This window comes from Stenella coeruleoalba (genome assembly GCF_951394435.1).
Source record: "Stenella coeruleoalba genome assembly, chromosome: 5".
In the NCBI taxonomy this organism is placed as follows: Eukaryota; Metazoa; Chordata; class Mammalia; order Artiodactyla; family Delphinidae; genus Stenella; species Stenella coeruleoalba.
This window is the reverse complement of record NC_137150.1, coordinates 80,140,866-80,152,303: the sequence shown is the minus strand read 5'-3', so window position 1 is coordinate 80,152,303 and position 11,438 is coordinate 80,140,866.

Genomic DNA, 11,438 nt, shown 5'->3' with positions numbered 1-11,438 from the left:
CAGAGCCTGTGCCATCAGTGTCAGGCATGAGTGAAACTGCAGCTTGCCCTCCTATTGCTGATGATCCTTCAGCTCTACCACCTCCCACCGCCTCTCCCTCCTCCAGTCAGTAACTCTTCCTGCCTGTTCACTCGATCCCAGCCCCCGTATGCCAGCTGTGGTACAGCTGAGATCTTTCTCCAGCTGGTAGCAGAAAGGGACGTAAATATCCAAGGCATGATAAGGACTTGATGTGCCATTATTGGCTTGAAGATTAAGGGGGCCATGTGTCAAGGAAATAGCAAACTCAGTCTTAAAATCACAAGCAACTTGAATGAGCCTGGAGTATTGTGTTGGCCAGAAAGTTCCTTCGGGTTTTTCCATAAGATGGTACAGAAAAAACGAACTTTTTGGCCAATCTAATGTAGTCTTCCCCAAAGCCCAGCCAACCCCTTGATTTCTGCCTTGTGGCTCTCTGAGCACAGGAGCCAGTTGAGCTACGCTATGCCCAGACCTCTGACCTACCAAACTATAGGATAATAAATGGCTGTGTTTTAAGTCACCAAGTGTGTAGAAATTTGCTATGGCAAGAATAGAAAACTAATATACATAATAGAGATTTTAACCATTTTAACTGAAATATAGTTAATTTACAATGTTGTGTTAGTTTCAGGTATAGAGCAAAGTGATTCAGTTATATATAGATATATATTTTTTTCCATTATAGGTTATTACAAGATACTGAATATAGTCCTCTGTGTACAGTAGGTCCTTGTTGTTTATCTATTTTATATATAGTAGTGTGTATATGTCAATCCCAAACTCCTAATTTTATACACACACACACACACACACACACACACACACACACACACACACAGTTGACCCTTGAACAAAGTGAGGATTAGGGGCACCAAACCCTGTTCGTTCAAAAATCCATGGATAACTTTTGACTCACGTCCCAAAAAAAGCTTAACTACTAATAGCCTACTGTTGACCAGAAGCCTAACCAATAACATAAAGAGCCAGTTAACATATATTTTGTATCTTATGTGTTTTATATACTATATTCTTACAACAAAGTAAGCTGGAGAAAAGAAAATTATTAAGAAAATCATAAGGAAGGGAAAATACATTTACAGTACTGTACTGTATTTATTAATATCCTAAGTTTACATCATCTATTTATAAGATGAATCATCTGTCTGTCAGTACCAACATCAATATTGCCTTATATGATACAAAACCCTGTAGATGTTATATGCATTAGTAACACTAGACATTAAAAAATGAAAAGATAGTGAAAAAAAGAAATTCATCTTTATTTACAGGTATCAAAATTCATGCATTGGAAACAAAGAAGCAGCAATATGATTACTTTATGGTAGCCTAGTGTAATTGATACAATTGCTTCATGGAAGCCTAGCCTATACAACTAACGAATGAATCATTACAAAATTTTTATGGCATGGAGTATTACAGGCATAGCCATAATACACTATTGGAAACACTGTTACTTTTTTTTTTTTAAACCACTTAACCTGTGATGATGGACTGATACATAATTCTCCAATTATGAAAGGGAGAGATATAATGTACAGTAATGTAATTCCTTGAAAGTAAAGTTATAAAACAGTAAGAAAATTAATACGTTCTTAATTTTATATTAAATATCACTCACCTTATGCCTATATAAAAATACACTAATATCTACATATATTTTATGCATTCATAACATACCCTTTTCTTAATCATCTCAATAGTTCTAGGCTACAGTTTGTCTGAGTTTTTTCAAATTGTCACAAATCTCAAAAAATGTTTCCCATATATTTATTGTAAACAATCTGCATATAAGTGGACTCACACAGTTCAAACTCATGTTGTTCAAGGGTCAATTATAACTCAGAATACATATATATATATATATTCCGAGTGCATATTCTGTATGTATGTGTGTGTGTGTGTGTGTGTGTGTATATATATATATATATATATATATATATATCTTGCCTGGCACATTCTAACTACTAATAGTGTTAACTAGAGCTGGCCATCTTCATGGATTACATCTGAATATCTAGGTTCTTCCTCAACCCTTTCTTGGTGATCACTTCCTAGCCCTAATCACTTCATTAATTTTGTAATGAGATGCTCCCTATGGACCTAATTTTGAAATAACTTTTTAGGCAAGTTTCTCTTGCTGAGAAGAGAATCAACACTGAAGGACCATTTGTGTGTGAAAAGCCTTTTTCTACCAAAGCAGTCTGTCTCTATTGCATTATCAGGAGGGTTGAGAAGAATGGGAAAGTGACAAGTAAGCCTGAATAAATGGCTCAGTGTGCTTCCATAGAAGAGAAGGGGGTTGCTGCATTCCCCAGGCGCAAGTGAATCATCATAGATGGCTTTAAATAAATGAAGCCCTCCTTCAATGAAGTCTTCTGCATGGGTGCTGGTGCCTGAGCCTGACAGGTGTCAATCACAACAAAGGTTGAATTTCTCACTATTAAGAGTAGAATTCTACAATGTCAGAGATGCCTGGGAGTTTCAGAGGTCATCCAAATCAAGGGGGTTCAGAGAACAGAATTCACTCTAGATAGTTTGAGCAACATGAGATTATTGCACTGTATACTGAGTTGAATAGTGTCCCTCCAAAATTCACGTCCACCCAAAACCTCAGAATATGACTTTATTTGGATTAGGGCCTTTGCAGATGTGATTACTTAAGTTAAAAAAAGGACATACTGGATCAAAATGGGCCCTAAATCTAGTGTCTTGTGCCCTTATATGAAAATCATGTGAAGACACAGAGACACATACAGGGAAGAAGGTCATGTAAAAATAGAGGCAAAGATTGGAATGATGCAGCTACAAGCCAAGGAATGCCAAAATTTGCTGGCAACCACCAAAAGCTTGGAAGAGGCCAAAAACATTCTTGTTGGAGCCTTCGGAGGGAGCATGGCCCTAGTGATACCTTGATTTTGAACGTCTAGCCTCCAGAACCGTGAGAGAGTAATTTTTTGTTGTTTTAAGCTATCCAGTTTGTGGTGATTTGTTATGGCAGCCCTAGAAAATGAATACACGGTGCATTAAATTGCTCAGAGTATCACTGCGGGGAAAGGCTGCTGAAGAAATGGACCATAGCCCTAGCTTCTGGGAATAACCCCAAAGCTGTACTGTGGAAGCGGTCAGCCAAAGGAGCCCCTGCTTCTGACTCCCTCAGAAGACCGTCACATCCACCAGCTCGAGGACCACACTGTCTCTGCTACTAGGGGAGTAGGTAAGATAGGATGCCTGATGTCCTGCCTCTCTGCCTTCTTAACTCAGTCCCAAATTTAAGTCTCTAGCAAGGGTTTCAGATCGGTAAAAGTGACTCACAAAATCTAGCTGCAAGGGAGTCTGGAAATGTCAGTTTTAGCTCTCCAGCCTCTGCAGCCAGGAGACACAATCAGAAAGGTTAGAACCCACACAAATCACACTAGACATCAACGTGTCTGCTCCTTATTCCTCACATAGATCCAGATTCCACTAACCTTTACCGAAATCTCTACATGGGCCATGCACTGTAATATAGGACCCCTCCTATTTTATTTCATTCATATTCTCAACAATCTTTTAAGGCTATGATTATACTTATTCTACACATAAGGAAATTTAAGTTCAATAAGATTTTGAATCTCACTGACCACTTCACAACAATTTAGTTAATATCCAACAGGTATTTATCAAATACCTACTATGTGCCAGGCTTGCTGGAAATAAACAGGAAAGACTTAATCTCTAATTCCAATTGCTTAAAGTCTAATGCCATCGTTTTAAACTTTGGTGTGCATAAGAGTTGCCTGAAGCCCTAGGTTTTGAGGTAGATTGCTGAGCCCCCACGACTAGAGAAATACAGTCTGAGGGCTGATTCTTATCAAAGTGATGATATGAACCCTAGTCCCTTGATTTCAGGCTCAGTTGCCCCATCAACACCCTGAAAATTCCTTCAGGTGCAAGGCAGGTAAAATAAATATGTGGATAAGGTAGATACAAGTCAGTAAGTGTTAAGTCATTTATTTGTAACTGAAACCATCCTGGTGAAACTAACACATTCTCAGATTATTTAGAGCCTTTGAGTATCCAGGCTAGGAGCCCGGCAAGGTTCCTCACCCTCCTCTTTACCAGGTATGAATCCAAGTGAGGAGGAGATTGCACTTCTAAGCCCACCTCCTCCCAGAGCACCTCTCACAGTGAATCGTAGGTGCCTCTTGTCTGATCAGCCCTGCTGGTCTATTAGTAGGAGGAGAGTTGGGGATTGAGTCTTCCGTGTTCACAGTTCTGTAACTATGGGCCAGGTACTAAGCTAAATCGTAACACACTATAAACGTTTGTGGAAGAGCGAAAGAAAGGGAAAGAGTGGATAAATCATGTCCTTTCACACAGAGGGAATATATGTCTTCTAGCCTTAAATTTCATAGAGAAGAAAACACCCCCCAAGAATTCAGGATGGTCTGCACAATGTCCCTCTTCCTAGCTTTGGCCATGGTGTCTCCTCCACGGACTGAAGGTGCACTAGGTCTCCTTCTCTACCACAGGGGGAACCCCCAACTCTAAGAAGGGCCTGAGCTGCACCCTCTCTGGACACTACTTTCTTCAAACTCTGCTCTAAGTGTTTGAAGTACAGTGGTGAACAAGCAGTTCTTGTTCTCGTGAAATTGTTATTCTAGCCAGATAATAAGCAAGTGCAAAAACGGGTAAACAATAATCATAGATAATGATAAGCATTAGGAAGGAAAATAGAAGACAATGTGATAGAGGGATAGGGTGACAACTTTAGGTAGTTGGTCAGAAAACACCTCCTGTGTAGGTGAAATTTAAGCAGAAACCTGAAGGATAAGAAGGTACCATGAGAAGACCAAGATGAAGAGTGTTCCCCCAAAAAGGAACACCAAGTACAAGACCCTTGTACTGGGGAAAGGCTGACTGTTTTAGGAACAGAATAGATCCAGAGTGGTTGGAGCTTAATGACTGGGAATGTGACAGAGGCTGAAAATGTTGCATGATGCGGGTCACTTAGGACTTTATAAGACATGCAGATAATGCAGTTAAGTAACAACCCCCAAGGACCTAGTCTTAGAACTTCTGAGAGGGGTCCAAGCACAGTACAGTAACAACTGCCCCCTTGTAGATGGCTCTGATCCACACCCTTGAAGAGAAATCTAGAAAAGTCTTCCTTGTCCTCTGCTGTGAGTGGACACATTCCCAAGGACACCGAAGAGACCTATCTTATTAAAATGAAAACCTACTTTAATGTAACAATAGGAAAAGTGTCTTAAAACTACTAGATTCCGTAGGTTGCATTCATAATCTCATTTCAAGTGCACCAAAGTTATAACTCAATATATAATTGTTGGGCTTCCCTGGTGGCGCAGTGGTTGAGAGTCCGCCTGCCGATGCAGGAGACACGGGTTCGTGCCCTGGTCCGGGAAGACCCCGCATGCCGCGGAGTGGCTGGGCCCGTGAGCTATGGCTGCTGAGCCTGCGCATCCGGAGCCTGTGCTCTGCAACGGGAGAGGCCACAGCAGTGAGAGGCCCACGTACCACAAAAAAATAAATTAATTAATTAAAATATATATATATATATATATAATTGTTCTTACTGCTCTGCAACCAATGCCAGTTGGGATTTCACAGCCCATCTTACCTTGATTCATTCCTATTCTTCCCCATGGTTATCTCAGTGTAGGCTGGCATACATTAGCATAAACAGGGCCCGTCTATAGATGGGTGGTGGGGTGGGAATGTGTGCCCCTACCAACGTGCACAGGGGTTGCCTGAAGAACCACCAGAATGAGGAGGCAGCTGGCAAGGTGAGGTCTGGGTTGAGAGATTTCTGGAACATGCATGTAGATTCACTTCCCCAGATATCATTTTTTTTAATCTTTTATTTTAAAATAACTTTTCACTTGCAAAAGAGTTGCAGCGATGGTAAAGAGATTTCTCACGTACTCTTCACGCAGATCCTCCTTGGGAACATCCCATGTTAGCGTCTTACATGACCACAGTTCAATGACCAAAACTTAGAAATCAACAGCTATAAATCTACAAACCAAACTACAGATATTGTTCTGATTTCCCCAGTTTTCCTCAGTTCCCAAAACAGGAACCAACCTCCCACTCTGCACCACAGCCAAGGGGAATAGAGGGAATTAGGATAGGTGGAACCCAGCTGGGAACCGGAAGAGCCCAAGAGAGGTGAACTAGTACAGAAAGTAGAGGAGAAGGAGGGAGGGAACACACCTTCTGTGTGATTGTGTACATTGAGGGAGAGAGGGGGCTGTCACCTCACTTCCTTGAGGAAGGGGGTGCCATGAGCTTCCAGAGGGTGGGAACAGTGGACGAAGTGGCTCCAGTGTGACCCTATTTGAGAACCGAGGCTCTGATTCACTTCCACTGGGCCTGTCTAGGATGCAGCGTCTCTGGTTGATGGCAGTGTGCAAAGAAGGTGGACGCCTCCCTCTGGGTGGCATTGAACACCCATTCCAGTCTATATCAGAGTCTACATAAATGGCACCCCTCAGGCTCTCCAGTATCTAAACCGCACAATTACACAGGGCAGGACACAGCACAGAAACCAGGGCGGTATTTGCCATGTTTAACAGCATTTGGGAAGCAACAAGATGGGTGTAGGCAGGAGTGAGAGAGATGAAGAGAAAGGGAGGACAACTAAAATTGCAACAAATTACCTAACTGAAACTCGTCTAGAAAAATAACATTTTACTGCCATTGGGGAGTTAACTACCCTCCTTCATACCTGCACCCAGGCTTGTTGGTGGATAAGCAATTGTCACCAATACTTTCCTGACTTCCATGAAATTTGGAGAGATGCAACTCAAGGAGCATCAGAGTGTTTTTCAGAAGTACATTAATAGTAGCTGTTCCTACCCCCTCCTCTACCCGACCCCAACAGAGGTAGAAGTGGCTTATTAACCAGTTGGATTTTCCAATCTATGAACCAGAGAAAGGATGTACCTAAGCTAGTAGTAAATATCTCTGATGTCTGCTTGAATATGAGGGAAGGAAGTTAGAGGAGAGTAAAAGGAATTGCTTGTATTCAAGGAACGAGTTTTCTGCTTCCACAGAGGGGGAGACTCAAGATGAACATTTAATAAGCAGCATAAATATGCCTGTTTCTTCATCAATAAATGAAATGGAACCAGAATCTGGATGATGAATTCATTAAGTCACAATTCCTTTGATTTTAGTGTTTGGTATTCTTTTACATTCTGTGTCATATGGGGCAGAACTTTGGGGTCTCAAGCAAGCAGTGACACAAGCACTTAAAGATCCATAACTCTTTTCTGAAAAATAATATTATCTGTAGCAGCAACCGCAAGTGAAGGAGAAGGCTGGTCTTCTCTCGAGTGAGATGACAAGGGTAGTTCCTAAACTTGGACAGTGTAAAAGCGCTGCAGGCTTCTCTGAGGAGTGGACGAGAAGGCGTGCCCTCGTCCAGCATTTCCCAGGTCCTCACTCCTAGCCATGGGAGTGCCTACAACATTAACTCCTAATATGATTAGTTTTTATCACCATATAAGAACAATGGACTGAATTGTGTCTCTGTAAAATTCATATGTTGAAGCCTAACCCCCAATGTGATCCTATTTGGAGACAGACCCTTTAGGGAAGGAATTAAGGTTAAATGAGCTCAGAAGGGTGGGGTCCTAATCCAGAATTGATGTCCTTAGAAGAAGAGAAAGAGACACCAGAGACCTCTTTCTCTCTGCACGAGCACCGGAGGAAAGGCCCATGTGAGGACATAGTGAGAGACGGCTGCCTATGGGTCAGGGAGACAGCTCTCACCAGAAACCAAGTTTGCCAGCACCTTGATCATAGACTTCTAGCCTCCAGAGCTGTGAAAAAAAAAGTTCTGGCTTTTAAGCCACCCAGCCTGTGGTAGCCTATTATGGCAGCCCTATACACACACACACACACACACATTCTCTTCTCCCTCTTTTTTTCACACAATGAAGCATGCACACCCCCACACCTTTATTTTTCTGATTAACAATGTCTTTGAGACTTCCATATCAGAATATAAAGATTGTTTCATTCTGTTTTATAAACACTAGCATAATATTCCATTGAATGGATGTGCCATGATTATTTCACTGGTCCCCTTTTAATGAACACTTAGGCTGTTTCCAAACTTGGCAGCGCAAATAATGTTGCAATAAATAACCATATGTATAGAAATATACACATATGCATAAGAAATACATACATGATTTTGCACATGTCACACTGGGCATTTTTTTGTTTGTTTGTTTGTTTTGCGGTACGCAGGCCTCTCACTGTTGTGGCCTCTCCCGTTGCGGAGCACAGGCTCCGGACACGCAGCCTCAGTGGCCATGGCTCACAGGCCCAGTTGTTCCGCGGCATGTGGGATCTTTCCAGACCGGGGCACAAACCCGTGTCCCCTGCATCGGCAGGCGGACTTTCAACCACTGCGCCACCAGGGAAGCCCACACTGGGCATTTTTTACACATATGAATTAGTTGCCAATATGTAAAAATAGGGGGATTTCATGTATAATCTGGATTTGTTACTCTTCTTGAAATATGAGAAGATCTGAGGACACCAGCCCACATTCTCTCGTGGCATACATCGGCAGGAGCTGAGAACTTGCTGTCCTGTCAGCAGGCCACGTGCCCTCCTGCTTGCCATTGCCTCCACTCAGCCGACTCACTCACCAGTATTACTCATCAGACCCCCAGGGATGCAGGCATTTTTGACCCCAATAGATTCTCCAGTTTCATGGAAGCTTAAGATAAGTTATCAGCAAGTGCAGGAACTATGTGCTAGCTTAGTTCATTCTCATCGCCTTCTCCAAAAAAGGGAAAAAAAGCCTTTACTAAGTTAGAATTTAATGTTATGCCTTCTGCCTCTATAGAAAGTTGAAATAAGAATTGTCTGTTTAAGGATTTTAGTGTCTTTTACGGGGCTGTCACTGAAGATACTGTCCACTGAGTTACTCAAAGTTCTTTAAATAAATTCTCATTCCATAAATGTCTGCTTAGGTTTGATTCCAGAATAATAAAAAGGTCTCTTTGGGTGAATGCATCTAATTTCTCTTGTCAGAAAATGAAAATGGAATAATGCACAAACTTCTTCTTTTGCATTAGGAAACAAAAGAAACTTTTACCCAGATTCAGCGTCCCTTGAGAGTTATCAGCTGGTCTCCGCTGCCTTGGAAAGTTCTACCTCTCACATTTTATTTAAATCAATCATGAGCAACCCCCATCCTTCAGTCACAGGCAGTCCATCTAGGTTCAAGTTCCCACCTTTTAGTCAATTTCAGGATGAACTTAGTCCCCAAATTAACATTTTAATGGCTAAAACTCAGTGCCATTTATTTCACTGACATTGTCATATTTAATAATGTAGATAACCTAAGTTATAAAAATATACATTTCCCCTGAGGGATCTAATAAACCTATTTTCATTTTGAATGAAATAAAAATTACACATAAACATGTATATTTGTCCTGTACTAGCTCTTACAGAAAAAGGAAGTTTGCTTATTTAGCAATGAGTTAGGTGAACTTTTTTTTTTAATATCTGAATGTCTTCTTGAGTCCTGTGTTTCAATAGGAATCTGCATCGTGGCAGTAGGTGTGGTAAAAATACTGAATAGTGAAAAGAACACTGTTTTTTATTTTTAAACTTCCATTGTTACCCTATAATGCTAAAAATACAACCTAGTATAAAAGTTAATTTCATATATTTAATGACTTAAGGAAGTTCTAGGTCCGCTTAAAAACTCTGATCGCAAATCCAAAATTTAGTTCTTAGCTAAGCAATCAGTCGGCCATAGTTAAGTAGGCTGGCTGTCAGTTGAGTCTTCAGCTCTTTTCCCAGTTTCAGGATCTAAGGGAACAAGAGTCAAAGCCTACTGTAAAGAAGCCTGGACAGTCGCTGCAGTGCTGTCACTGGCTAGTTGTGTGAGCTTGAGGAAGTGACCACAGCAATCAGTGTCCTTCCCTGTGAAATGCGTCTGCTCCTGCTCAAGGGTGCTGTGATGATAGTCAAACGACATGTAACATGTGAACATCCTTGGAAAAGGTTCAAGTGATGTAGTAGTTACAATAATAAAAGCTAATATGGACCAGACTCTCCTCTAAGTAATTTACATATATTAATTCATCTAATCTTCACGGAAATTCTATGCGGGCTATTATTATTATAAATCCTCATATTTTATAGTAGAAAAACTGAGGCACGGAGCGGTCATATGACTTGCCAAAGGTCACACAAGAGCCAGGAGTTGAACTAGGATGTCTGGTTCCAAGGCCCATGCTCTTAACCACTTTGCTGCCTCCCAAATGTAAGGAAGTGTAAAAATTACTAAATTACTATCCAAAGGTAGGTAAATTTCCTCCAAATTCATCTTTGCTATTTTCTTCCCAGACATTAGTTCATGCCCAGGAAAGGAAAAAGCAAATCTTCCTTTGTATCTTTCCTACAGGACTGTTTCCTACTAAATAGGAATGGATATGTGACTGATTATTCTCTAAGTTGCTGTAATGCATTTGTTTATCAGTGTGTCAAAATCTGCAATGTGCTTTCCCACCCATTATCTAACTTGAACTTCACCAGGGCAAAGCAAAACAAAAACTCATCACTATTTTCATATGACAGAGGAGAAAGTTAAAGTGTGAAGAGATGATGAAAATCACTGAGGTCTCATAGCCAGTAAAAGGCAAAGTTAGGACTAGAATTCATTTTTTCTGAATCTAAACCCTGGGCTCCACCTACAAACCCATCCATGTTTTCCCCAAGCTCTAACTAAGATGCAGCATGGTAAGGGGTGACATAATTGAATCCTTTGGTCCTATGCTTATACATTTCTTCTGTGGGAGAGCAGAGGGCATGGTGGGACAGGAAGAATGCTATGTTGTTGAGCACAGGGTACTGGTCTTCCCAGAGAGCACTGGCATAAAGATATGCTGTCTCCAGTCATGTGTGTGTTGGGGGTATATGTGCTCATCAAGACTAGGGGCCACCTACTCTGTGGTTCCTGGAATGTGTGCCCATAGATGAGGTTCCTTCCCTTTTCTCCTGTGCCCCAAAACCTGAAATGGAAGACAGAAGAGAAAGGAATGTTGGGTTCCTTCCAGTGCACTTCCAATCTTGACTGTAGTTGGTGGACTCTTGCCCATAGATGGTGGAATCCTGCCCTGGAGGCAGCATCAGGGATAGCCCTTATCCATGTGCTTCATTTCCCAGCCATGGCAGAAGATGGCCAAGAGGTAGTGAGGGACTAGAGAGGACAGCAGAGGACATAAAAGAAAGTCAGAGAGAGGAGGAATGGCATCAAGTGTTACCTTTTTGGAAGCAACAAGGAAGAATTAGTATGGAAGGGATAAGGAAGGCAACAAATATTTGAGGAATGTTTCAGGTGCAGAGGAAGTAAATGA